The sequence below is a fragment of the Amblyomma mixtum genome, chromosome 5 (assembly GCF_055824585.1).
Source record: "Amblyomma mixtum isolate Tamu chromosome 5, ASM5582458v1, whole genome shotgun sequence".
Lineage (NCBI taxonomy): Eukaryota > Metazoa > Arthropoda > Arachnida > Ixodida > Ixodidae > Amblyomma > Amblyomma mixtum.
In genome coordinates, this window is record NC_143016.1 from 154,932,660 (window position 1) to 154,945,695 (window position 13,036).

At 52.4% G+C, this 13,036-nt stretch overlaps 1 pseudogene; it reads left to right on the forward strand.

The window, feature by feature from the left end:
• Window positions 1–8,348: 8,348 nt before the first annotated feature.
• Window positions 8,349–10,972, forward strand: LOC149344198 (uncharacterized; annotated as a pseudogene).
• Window positions 10,973–13,036: the final 2,064 nt, after the last annotated feature.

Genomic DNA, 13,036 nt, shown 5'->3' on the forward strand with positions numbered 1-13,036 from the left:
ATGTGTTACAGAGAAGACTTCAAGAAATTTTTGAAAATAGGCTTTTTTAGGTAAAAGTATGTATTTTGCGGCATAGTATTACCAGTGTTAGCTGACACCGGAATACCGGTGAGTCTTAGGTATTAAGCTGGTTAGCTAATTTCCGATAATTAAATTTATTTCACAGTTAGGCAGCTGGTTGTAAATGGAGATTTGTAGCCGGCCGTTAGTAATAGCCACGTCGGCTTTCGATAACTTTCGATAACGCGATTATCCTCAACTGTTGGACCAACCAATTTTGGCTACATCGTGCCAAAATACACGCGGTTACGAAAAGCATGCAGGCAAAGCAACCTTTCCAGTGCGCGTAATTGTCGGCCCACAACGGCAAGGGTATTCGCGTTTTCTAAATTCTAGAAACTGATATGGCTGTTACTAACAACGCGCTACAAAGCTCTGATTACAACTACGTGCCTAACTCTAAAAATTAATAAGTTATTAAAAATTGTTTAACCAGCATACTACTTAAGACGATTCACCGGTTTTCTGATGTCCGGTGTCCACCAACACTGAACCCGCCGCGGTGGCTCAGTGGTTAAGGCGCTCGACTACTGAGCCGGAATACCGGGGTTCGAACCCGACCGCGGCGGCTGTGTTTCGATGAAGGCGAGACTCAAAAGGCGACCATGTGCTGTGCGATGTCAGTGCACGTTAAAGATCCCCAGGTGGTCCAAATTAATCCGGAGGCCTCCACTACGGCCCCTTTTTCTTTCCTCTTTCATTCCGTCCTTTATACCTTCCCTTAAGGCTAAGGAAGGTTCGAGCGTCCGCCGAGATATGCGAGACAGTTACTGCGTCATATTTTCCCTCAAACCAATTTTCAAATTTTTAACAATAGTAATACTATGCTGAAGAAGCCTGAACCTCAAAACCATATTTTTAAGACTTACTTAAAGTCTTCCCTAAAACGCCCGGTACACTTTCCTACCGGCGGTTTGGTCATCACAGAATGAGTTATTTGAAGATCTGTCTCGTACAGTTTGGGTTGAGTATCTGTAATTGTTCTCTACCATTAGATGCAAGCGTATCAGGCAGTGTGTAACGAAACTAGTATATTGCCGCAACGCATTACTGGCGCCGCCTAGTAGTCGCGCTCAGGAGGCTGGCGCGCGCTCTTCGCCCGTGAGCTCGCACGCTAGTCGGTTAGCCGGCCGGGCCGTTTCCGCTGGCGCTTGGACGTTGTGGCAAATACAAACCTGCCTACCTGCTTCTGTGACATTTTGGTGGAGGTGCTGGGTACATCCCATGTCCGAAGAGCTTTTGGGTGCCTCCGAAGCCCAGCTACACACCGTGGACACACCTGTGCACAAGGCCAGCCGCCGCTTGAGAGGCTTAGCTCCCGAGTGTGGTCCCCTTCTTTCCTTACCGCGAACCATGACGACTACAGAGGCAAGCCAGCCCGTTCACCTTCCAGTAAGTGCCCAGCCGCTGTTCTTCCATGCTCCGCGTATGCCCACGCCGTTCCATGGCGACAAATTTGAGGATGTTGAGGACTGGTTGACCAACTACGACCGGGTCGCTGCGTTTAATGCGTGGGACGAGGAGCGAAAGTTGCGGAACATTTATTTTTCACTTGAAGACGCCGCCAAGATGTGGTTCGAAAACCACGAGGCTACCATCACCACCTGGCAAGATTGCCGGCAAAAGCTGCTCAGCACATTCGGCAACGACGCAAGAAAAGAGATGGCTGAACTGGCTCTACAGTCCCGAGCGCAGCGGCCCAATGAGAGCGTCGCCATGTTTGTAGAAGAAATGACTCGGCTTTTCAACCGCGCGGATCCGTCCATGTCGGAGGCAAAGAAGGTGCGCCATCTTATGCGTGGCGTTAAAGAACAGATCTTTGTCGGCCTTGTACGTGACCCTCCATGTACTGTGGCTGATTTTAAGAAGGAGGCGACAAGTATGGAGCGTGCCCTACAACAGCGATTTGTGCAATTTGATCGTTCTGCGAACATCACTGCTGTGGACTTCCGCTTGCCGATGAACGGCAACGAGAGTGGCGCCCTTCGCGAGCTTGTCCGAAGCATCGTACGTGAAGAACTGCAAAAGATGCCCTTTATCGAGCAACACCCGCGTGTTGGCGGCATCTCGGATGTTATACGTGAAGAGCTCCGGCAAGCAGTGCCATCAATGCCATCCCCCCAGCCGCCTGCGCCGCACGTCATGTCCTACAGCGACGCGTTGCGTACCCCTGCGCCAGCACCGCCGGCACCCTACATTCCCGCTCCTCTCGTCCGTCCTGCACCCCGACATCCAGCTCCGGCTGATGCGCCCGACACTCGACCGCCCGTTCGCAAAGCACACGTGTGGCGTACGCCGAACAATCTACCGCTGTGCTTCCACTGCGGCGAAGCCGGACACGTACTGCGCCACTGTCCATACCGTCAGATGGGCTTGCGCGGATTCTCACCGGATGCCCCTCGGCCGCGCTATGGTGAACGACCTCGGGACATCGACCAGTACCTCAGCGCCAACGTCCCACCTGCGTCCCCACCGCGACGCCAGTCCAGGTCGCCATCGCCGCGACAATTTTCCCCCAACCGGCGTACTTCCTTCAGGCAGTCCCCAAGTCCGCGCCGGGAAAACTGAGGACGGCGACTCTCGGAGGTAGAGCCGCCGTCGATGAGCACTACGACCAAGATCCTCCATTCGCCGATTCGATCAAACATTCCGACCTCCGACCCCCCACACCGACCAGCAGTCCGACCACTTTCCGACGATCGCCGCAGTTTTCGCCGATTCGCCGATTCGATCAAACATTCCGACCTCCGACCCCCCACACCGACCAGCAGTCCGACCACTTTCCGACGATCGCCGCAGTTTTCCTCCGACGCCCCCAATCGACGCATCGAACGACCAACGAGTCCGACGACCTCCCGACGATCACAGAAGCTTACCTTCGACGCCGCAATTCGACGCATCGAACGACCCGTCAGTCCGACGATCCGTGATACGGCGCACTTCGTCGACGGTGAGCTTCTTTCCGCTGAGATACCGATCGCCGTTGACAACCACCATACGACTGCCCTTGTAGATACGGGCGCTGATTTTTGCGTTATGAGTCGTGGCCTTGCTACAATCCTACGCAAAGTCCTGACTCCTTGGCACGGCGCGCCGATAAGGACAGCCGGAGGACATGTGCTGACGCCGCTAGGAGTGTGCTCTGCCCGAGTCGAGATTCGCCACGTAACTTTCTCTTGTTGCTTTGCTGTGCTGGCGGAGTGCTCCAAGGACCTGATCCTCGGTCTTGATTTTCTTCGAGAAAACGGCGCAATCATCGACCTCCGTGACCTCATGGTGACTTTTTCGACCCAGCGCGCAGTTTCCGACGACTACACAGCAGACAGACCAGTTTTCCGGGTATGCGATGACCATGTCACACTACCTCCACGCACCAGCATGTTTGTTACAGTTCACTGCGACAACCCTCCCGCCCTTCAAGGCCTCGCGGAAATTAATGTGAATTTATTGTTGAGCCTACAAGTCTGCGTCGCTCGTGGGGTCTTTTCCTTGAGTAATAACCGAACTGAACTGCTTTTAACGAACTTTAGCGCCGAATACCGCCATTTACCGCAAGGGGCAGCCATCGCCTACTTTGATGAAGTCGGCGAGCCATCAGCCCACTGAGCCCTATCGTTGCTCAACAAGAACCCTCCCGAGAGCACTGCCCATACAGTTCGAACTGACGTGAATCCTGCTTTGCCTTTTGACCGGAAACGCCGCCTTCAAGCAATTCTTGACTCTTACCATGACTGCTTTGCTGTCACGTCCAAGGTGGGACAGACGTCAGTAGCAAAGCATCGCATTATAGTTGACCCCACCGAACGCCCTATTCGCCAACACCCCTACCGAGTGTCGACTAAGGAACGCGAGGCTATTCGGGCGCAAGTTGATGAAATGCTTCGCGATGATGTGATCCAACCGTCCACAAGCCCATGGGCCTCACCTGTTGTGCTGGTCGCTAAAAAGGATGGAACACTCAGATTCTGCGTCGACTACAGGAGGCTCAACAAAATTACAAAAAAAGACGTCTACCCACTGCCTCGAATCGACGACTCGTTCGACCGACTCCGCCATGCCCGATACTTTTCATCGCTCGACCTACGCAGTGGCTATTGGCAGATCGAAGTCGATGAACGTGATCGTGAAAAGACGGCGTTCATTACTCCTGACGGCCTCTAAGAATTTAAGGTGCTTCCCTTTGGTTTGTGCTCCGCCCCCGCGACCTTCCAAAGAATGATGGACACTGTCCTAGCCGGCCTCAAATGGCAGACGTGCCTCGTCTACCTTGACGACGTCGTCATTTTCTCTGCGACTTACGACGAGCATCTCAAGCGCTTGACGGCCGTCCTAAATGCCATCCGCGCGGCCGGCCTCTCACTAAAACCGGAAAAATGCCACTTTGCATTCCAACAGCTGAAGTTTCTGGGTCATGTCGTCAGCGCTGAGGGTATTAGCCCTGATCCAGAGAAGACGGCTGCCGTAGCTGCTTTCCCGACTCCTACTGATAAAAGTTCTGTTCGACGGTTTTTGGGCCTCTGTGCCTATTACAGACGCTTTGTCCATGACTTCTCCCGGATAGCCGAACCACTGACTCGTCTAACAAAGGACGACCAACCTTTCATCTGGGCCGACGAGCAGCAAAGGGCTTTCGAGGAGCTTCGCACACGCCTCCAAACAACGCCCATACTTGGCCACTTCGACGAGGAGGCGGATACAGCATTGCATACCGACGCCAGTAACGTTGGCCTCGGAGCAGTTCTCGTTCAGTGGCAAGATGGCGCTGAGCGGGTCATTGCTTACGCCAGTCGCACCCTCTCTCGTGCCGAAGCGAATTATTCTACTACCGAAAAGGAGTGCCTTGCAATTGTCTGGGCGGTGACAAAATTTCGGCCGTATTTGTATGGTCGGCCGTTTAGAGTGGTCAGTGATCACCACTCTCTCTGCTGGCTAGCCAACCTTAAAGATCCTTCTGGCCGCTTAGCCCGCTGGAGTCTCCGCTTGCAGGAGTTCGACGTCACTATTGTGTACAAGTCCGGCAAGAAACACAGTGACGCTGACTGTCTATCCCGAGCCCCTATCCCGTGTTCTTCACCTGAAACAGATGACTCCGTTTTTCTCGGCGCTCTCACGACGCCTGATCTCGCTCAACAACAGCGAGATGACACCGAACTGCGGCCCCTCATCGATTACCTCGAGGGAGCCGCCTCATCGCCACCTCGCCTTTTTACGCGTGGCCTGTCGTCGTTCTGCTTGCGGGACGGCGTCCTTTACAAGAAAAACTACGCTTCCACAGACACTCAGTACCTGCTGGTGGTCCCAACGCCGCTGCGTCCCGACGTTTTGCAGGCATGCCACGACGAGCTTTCTGCCGGCCATCTCGGTTTCTCATGGACCTTGGCTCGCGTACGACAAAAATACTACTGGCCCAAGCTTGCTGCTATTGTCCAGCGCTATGTTAAGACGTGCCGTGATTGCCAACGTCGGAAGACGCCGCCTGTCAAGCCGGCCGGTCTGCTGCAGCCTATTGGTCCTCCTCGAGTACCCTTTCACCAAGTCGGTATGGACTTGCTCGGGCCGTTTCCTACGTCATCTTTGGGCAACCGCTACATTATAGTCGCCACTGATTACCTCGCCCATTATTGTGAAACCAAAGCTCTTCCCAGCGGCACTTCTACTGATATGGCGAACTTTTTCATCTTTAACCTTGTCCTCCGTCATGGTGCCCCTGCGGTCGTTTTAACTGACAGAGGCACTGCATTTACTTCAGCTCTCACCCAGGAAGTTATGCGGCTCAGTGGCACTTGTCATCGCAGAACAACAGCTTACCATCCTCAGACGAATGGCCTTACTGAGCGACTGAATAAGACCATCGCCGATATGCTTTCAATGTACGTCGACGAAGACCATAAGAACTGGGACCAGGTACTACCGTATGCAACATTTGCGTATAATACCGCAGTCCAGGAAACGACCCGCTTCACCCCGTTTCGTTTGGTGTACGGTCGCGAAGCCGTTACCATGCTGGATGCAATGTTACTGCCCGATGTCGCCCTTCCATCAGTTGCCGGCGCTGACCAATTCGTCCAGCACGCTGAGGCCGCCCGTCAGCTTGCTCGAACGAGACTCCGGACGCAGCAGGTTAAAGACGCTCAACGCTATAACCTTCGTCACAGGGAGGTAATTTACAACCCTGGCGATAAAGTCTGGGTGTGGGTTCCTGTTCGCCAGCGGGGTCGCTCCGAGAAGCTTCCGCGCCGCTACTTCGGCCCGTACGAAGTGCTGCGCAAACTCAGCGACGTCACCTACGAAGTGATTCCGCAAGGAACTGTTCGTACGTCCCGACGACAAACACAATCGGAAGTCGTACACGTTGCCAGGATGAAGCCCTTCCACGCCCGCTAGGTCAAGCCTACGGTTCTGCTTGACCTCGCCACGCAGCATCGGGACGATGCTTTTTCCACCGGGAGGGGCAATGCCGTAACGCATTACTGGCGCCGCCTAGTAGTCGCGCTCAGGAGGCTGGCGCGCGCTCTTGCGCGCGCTCTTCTTCGCCCGTGAGCTCGCTCGCTAGTCGGTTAGCCGGCCGAGCCGTTTCCGCTGGCGCTTGGACGTTGTGGCAAATACAAACCTGCCTACCTGCTTCTGTGACAATATGAGTAGCCTCATAGTTACCTTCACCGAACGAACCTATTAATGAACCATCGGCCCTCAGAGTGCTCAGCAGTTGACCACGGACTTTCTCAGGCCTGCGGCTCATTGGAAGGTGCTACTAACCTAAGATTTGAACAGGCCGGAATTGGAAACTCAATCGGGACGGTATTTTATAGGCTGGCATTTTGTTTCTTTTTCTCCTTCTTTATCTGGTAGCGAAGGCCTGTAATTTTCGAGCTGACATTTCCAAGCAATGTGGCTCGCCGGCTCCTTTACTGTAGCAGAGCTGAGCAAGTATGACGTCACTCGCTGCAGCATAATCTGCGCATGACTGAGTACGTCAGCGCACTGTACATATATGCCATCTTATCGGGAATAAACGTTGTTCATCACCCGATGCCGGCCCGTGCACATGGGGGCAGCGGTGCCCATTCACTATGTCCGCCCCGTCGACGCTGCTCCCGGCACCGAAACCACTGGATACCTCGGGCGACGCATGGACTGCTTGGAAAACATGGAAAAGTGAGTTCATGCTGTTTTCCACGGCCACCCAGTTAAGCAAATAGCCTAAAGAAGTGCAAGCAGCGACGTTACTTGTAACGATCGGAGAAGACGGCAGGAAAACTTATAGCAATTTCAAATTCGACGGGGAAGAGGACAAGAACGACGTCGACATTTTGCTTAAAAAGTTTGAGGAATTCTACAAACCATCGACGAATCTGACATTCCATGAGTTCCGCTTCGGATCAAGAGACCAAAAACAAGGGGAACCGTTTAACGACTGGCTGACGGACCTAAAGCTGCTAGCAAAAAACTGCGAGTTCGGAGACTTGGAAGACCGCTTGCTCCGCAGCCGGATTATCCTGGGCGTTCAAGACAAAGGTTTACAGCAAAAGCTTATTGCCGAAAACCCGTCGTATGAGAAGACAGTTACAATATGCCGAGCCCACGAACAAGGAAAGGAGCAGTTTAAGGAAATCAGTGACGGCACCGAAACAGCAGGCGACGCAGTACTTCATGCGATCGGGCCGCGAAAACGACCTTGTAGTCGTTGTGGTTATCTCACTCACCGTGGCGGGATGTGCCCGGCTCAAGAGAAAGTGTGCACGAATTGCGGTGGGCGTAATCACTTCGCTCAAGCATGCAAAGCACTGGCGCCCCGTCGTGACAGAGGTTCGAAAAAGGAACTGCGCCAACTGCAAGACGACGATGACAGAGATTTCATTTTGCAAATTTTGACCGTCGGTGCCCTAGCCTCAGTCGATTGGAGCGCGACAGTTTACATCGCAGGACGCCCATACACGTGCAAGTTGGACACAGGAGCTAACTGCTGTGTGATTTCAAGCAAGGATGTCGACAAACTACCGAACAAACCGCACCAAGAACGTCGCGTAACGTTAACAGCGTTCTTCGACCATAAAACTCTGGCCACAACAAAAATTAGGCCCCATTTGCGCGCAAACGACAAAGTGCACGAAGAGACGTTTTTCGTGGTCGACCAAAACGTGCCCGTGACCCTCAGTGGATCAGTGGCTGAACGCCTGGGTTTTATTTGTCGCGTGCAAAATGTGCACGCCGACCCGTTTCACCCAGCAGCGCAATCGTTTGAAGATGTTTTCAGTGGACTGGAGCAGTTAAAAGGCATTCAGTACGCGATGAAGCTGAAGCCCGGATCCGTGGGAGTGGCCGTGCCGGCGAGGAGAGTTCCGGTGGCCCTCCGAGAAAAAGTCAAAGAGGAGCTCCAGCGCATGGAAGAACAAGGAGTCATATCCAAGGTAAATGAGCCAAAAGAATGGTCCAGTCATACGGTCACGGTGCTTAAGAAAGAAAAAGTGCGCATCTGCCTAGACCCCACAGCACTAAACAAAGCTTTGCTACGAGAGAACTAGCCCATGCCGACCCTTGAAGATGTTGTGCCTAGGCTTGCCGAAGCAAAGTTCTTTACAACTCTAGACGCAGCGTCAGGACTCTGGCAAATCAAACTAACTGACGCAAGTTCGCAGCTGTGCACAATGAGCACACCTTACGGAAGATATCGCTTCCTGCGCATGCCTTTCGGAATTGCCTCAGCCCCGGAAGTGTTTCAGGCAGCGATGCATCGCGTGCTAGAAGGTTTGCCAAACGTTGCAGTAGTAATGGATGACATCCTATTATGGGGCAGTACAAAAGAAGAGCACGACTACCACTTACAGCTTCGTTTAACACGCTGTCGCGAATATAACTTGAAACTGAACTTGAAGAAATGTTCATTTTTCCAGACCGAGGTACGCTACCTGGGACACGTGCTCACTGTGGACGGCCTGCGAGTAGATCCACAACGCGTGCAAGATATTCTGGAAATGCCAGCACTAAAGAATAGTAAGTAACTGCAAGTTTTTCTGGGCACAATAAATTTTGTGCAACGTTTCATCCCTAACATGTCTGTAGTTACCGCCCCTCTTGGGTCTTTGCTGCGCAAAAAAATTGCATGGGTATGGACAGAAAAGCAGCAAGAAAGCTTCGAAAAGTGGCGCCACGCCCTGATAACAGCCCCGATCCTTCGTTATTTTGACCCCAAGAAAGCAGTTACCTTATCAGTTGACGCAAGTCAGTTCGGGGTAGGCGCCGTCCTGATGCAAGAAGCGCACCCCGTTGCGTTTTCGTCACGGTCACTCACAGATTCCCAGCAAAGATATGCTCAGATAAAAAAAGGAAACTCTCGCAATAGTGCACGGCTGCACAAAGTTTCATGATTATCTATTTGGACAGCATGCAGTAACAGTTGAGACAGACCATCGGCCACTGGAGGCCATATTCAGTAAACCATTACACCAGTGCCCGCTACGCTTGCAACGCATGCGACTGACGTTGCAACGTTGTTACCCCATCATCGTGACTTATAAACCTGGCAAAGAACTGTTCCTAGCAGATGCTTTATCCCGTTTTCCCAGTAAGGCATGCATGGAAGAACACGAGCAATTTCAAGCCAATGTTCTTGATTGCGTTTCAGCCTCCGAGCACTGTTTGAAAGACCTGCTTGCAGCAACCGGTGACGACACCAACCTGACAAAGCTGCGGGAATATGGAATGGAGAGACAGATTGGCCTCTTCATAAGCTCGAAGTCTCAGAGCAACTTCGGACCTACTGGGGGTACCGCGACGAGATACACGCGCAGGATGGCCTCGTGTTTCGCAGCAACATGGTAATCATACCGGAGTCAAAAAGATACGACATGATCTGCCTCCTTCACGCGGCACACGCTGGTGCGGATAAAATGAAGGCAAGGGCTAGGAACGTAATGTTCTGGCCGAACATGGCAAGCAACATTGATCATTTCTGCAAAGGGTGCAAGGTGTGTCTCAAAAATCAGCCGCGAAACGCCAAAATGCCCCTTTTAAGTCACGAAGTTCCCACCCTACCCTCGCAAGTTGTTGGCATTGACTTGTTCTTATACGAAGGTCCCGAATTTGCCCTCATGGTCGACTTTTACTGGTTTTTTTCGAACTGCGGGAACTTCGCACCACCACAGCAACCTGCTGATCTCATGGTGCTCTGAAATTTTCTCTGTTCATGGCTTGCCTGTGAAGTTGTGCAGTGATAATAAACCGCCTTTTATCAGCCGTGAGTTTAAGGATTTTTTGAACAGCCTAGGTATCGCCCAAGTCACGTCAAGCCCCTACCACCCGCGGTCTAACGGCATGACGGAAAGAGCGGTTCAGGAAGCCAAGAAGCTTCTAAAAAAAAATGTTCCCTTAAAACGCCTGCATTTCAGATGGCTTTACTTGAATGGCGCAATACACCGCGTGATGATGTGCTGCAGTCCCCTGTGCAGAGGCTGATGGGACTCCAAACGGACTCCTCTCCCGGTGCCTACAAGCCATTTGGAGCCACAAGCTACACCCAGCAACGTGGTCCACAGCCGTCTTCGTGAGATACGCCAACGCCAAAGGACGTACTACAACCGTGGCAGCAGGTACCTGCCACCTGAGAAGCCAGGCCAGCAGGTCACCGTGAATGACACAATCAACCGGACCTGGTCTCCAGCTGTCGTCCTCAGGCCAGCTAACGAACCTCGCTCAGCGATCTTCAAAACGGCAGATGGCAGGGAAATTCGACGCACACGAGAACATCTACGACTGATGGGTCCGCAACAGGAAACCAGTTCCGCCCCTCAAGAAGACCCTTGCACAGAGCCCGGCCAAGAGCTACGTCGAAACACAAGGTTGCGACGTGAACCTTGTCGGTACCCTCTACCGGAGCGACATTGAACCCGGTTTGTTCGAAGAAGGGAAGATGTAGCAGAGCTGAGCTCTGACGTCATTCGCTGCAGCATAATCTGCGCATGACTGAGTACGTCAGCGCACTGTATATATATGCTATCTTATCGGGAATAAACGTTGTTAATCACCTGATGCCGGCCCGTGCACAGTGGGTACTGCATCCTGCTGCCTTTGTAGTTTTTGAGTATGGCCGAGTATTCTTGAGGTACTGGCAGGGATTCCTCGAGGTCGTTGACGTTGGATGCTCGGTAGTTAGTATGTCCTCGAGCTATCCTGTCCGCCCCATGGTTTCCTGCCCAACCCCCCGTGTGCCCCGGTACCCAGATGATCTTATGTTTGATCGGCTTGTGTGGTTTTGCATGTGTTTGATCCGTCTTGCAGTCTACAGAGCGGAGCATGCGGAGCGCTCTGTGACTGACTCTGCCGCAAAGATAGTTGTGGCAGGCTGCTTGTGAATCAGTAAGAATTGTCAGTGACCGCCCAGTCCGATAGCCCTCCGTTGCCGCTAGAGCAACGGCCGCTTCTTCAGCCTCAACTATTGTGCAATCTTGTGCAATCTTGCAGTGAGGCGCTGGTAATTCCGAGTTGACTACAGTTGCCACTGCGTTGGTGGTGCCTTGTCCCCTTGTCATGGCGTATGTGGCAGCGCCCACATGCACTGTTGTATCCTGGGATGCGTGGGTTTTCTGTAAGCGGTCGGCCCTTGCCTCTCTGCGGTCTTTGTGGAGGTTAAGGTCCATGTTTCTTGGTATTGGTGCCACCCTGAGCGTGCTACGGTACTCATCGGGGACCGTTTCAGTTCTCAATATTTCTCGAATTTGCTCGGTGTAGCCCAGTTTCTTCAAAAGAACTCTGCCTGTGGGGGTGTGCTGTAGTCTCCGCATTTGGGCAACATGCTGCGCTTCCCGTAATTCCTCGACCGTGTTGTGCAGTCCCAAGGCTAAGAGCTTTTCAGTTGAGGTGTTATGGGGTAGTCGAAGTGCGGTTTTATACGCTTTGCGTAAAATCGCGTCCGCCTGTTGTATTTCACTCTTGATATGATTGTAGTACGGGACACTGTATGTCGCCAGGCTGACCACTTGGCTCCTGACCAGCTTGAGTGGGTCTTCTTCTCGCATGCCCTGACGTCTATGGGAGATGCGCGTAATCATGCGGGCCACTTGGAGTGTAGATGCCTTTAATAGCCCAAGGGTATGAGTACAGCGTTGATTTGACGGTATCCACATCCCTAGTACCCGTATGAGTGTCTTCTGTGGTATTGGTTCTCCTTCGAGGTAAACTTGTAGTCGATGTTCTTTACTGGTAGGGACTGTTCGGCTCTGTTTTCCTCTCTAAACCCATAAGAGCTCAGATTTTTCGGTCTAGCATGCTAGCCCTCTTGCTTTGACGTAGTTTTCAACGCAGGTGTCTGCTTCTTGTAGCCTATCGCCTTTCTCGCCGACTGAGCCAGTGTTAGTTCATATTGTGATGTCGTCGGCATAAATGGCAAGGTGGATGTCGTCGATTTCTTTTAGTCGCTTCGCCGGTCCGATCATGGCCAAGTTGAATAGCGTGGGTGAAATGACCGACCCTTGAGGTGTCCCCTTATTAGGCGTTTGAAACTTGTCGGACCGAAGTTCTCCTATACCGATGATTGCAGTTCTGTTTGATAGAAATGCTTTGACGAAGCTGAATCCTGCGCCCGCAGTTCAGGTCGTCCAGGCCCGTAAGGATTGCTTCGTGGCTCACATTATCAAAAGCCCCTTTGATGTCTAGGGCCATTATTACGTTTTCTCCGTCCCTAGGAACGTTACGAAGTGCACCTTCATATAATTGAAGGAGTACGTCTTGAGCTGATAATTTTGCTCTAAAGCCGAACATGCTGTGAGGGATCAGTTCGTTGTCTTCTATGTAATTTTGAAGTCTCTGTGTTACCACTCGCTCGTATAGTTTTCACAGACATGACGTAAGCGAGATCGGTCTGAGGTTTTCTATTTGCAGTTTTTTTTGCCTGGCTTGGGTATCATCACCACTTCGGCATGTTGCCGCTCCTCGTGGACAGTTTCAGCTTCCCAATGTTTGTTGAGGAAGTCTGTCAGTTCAG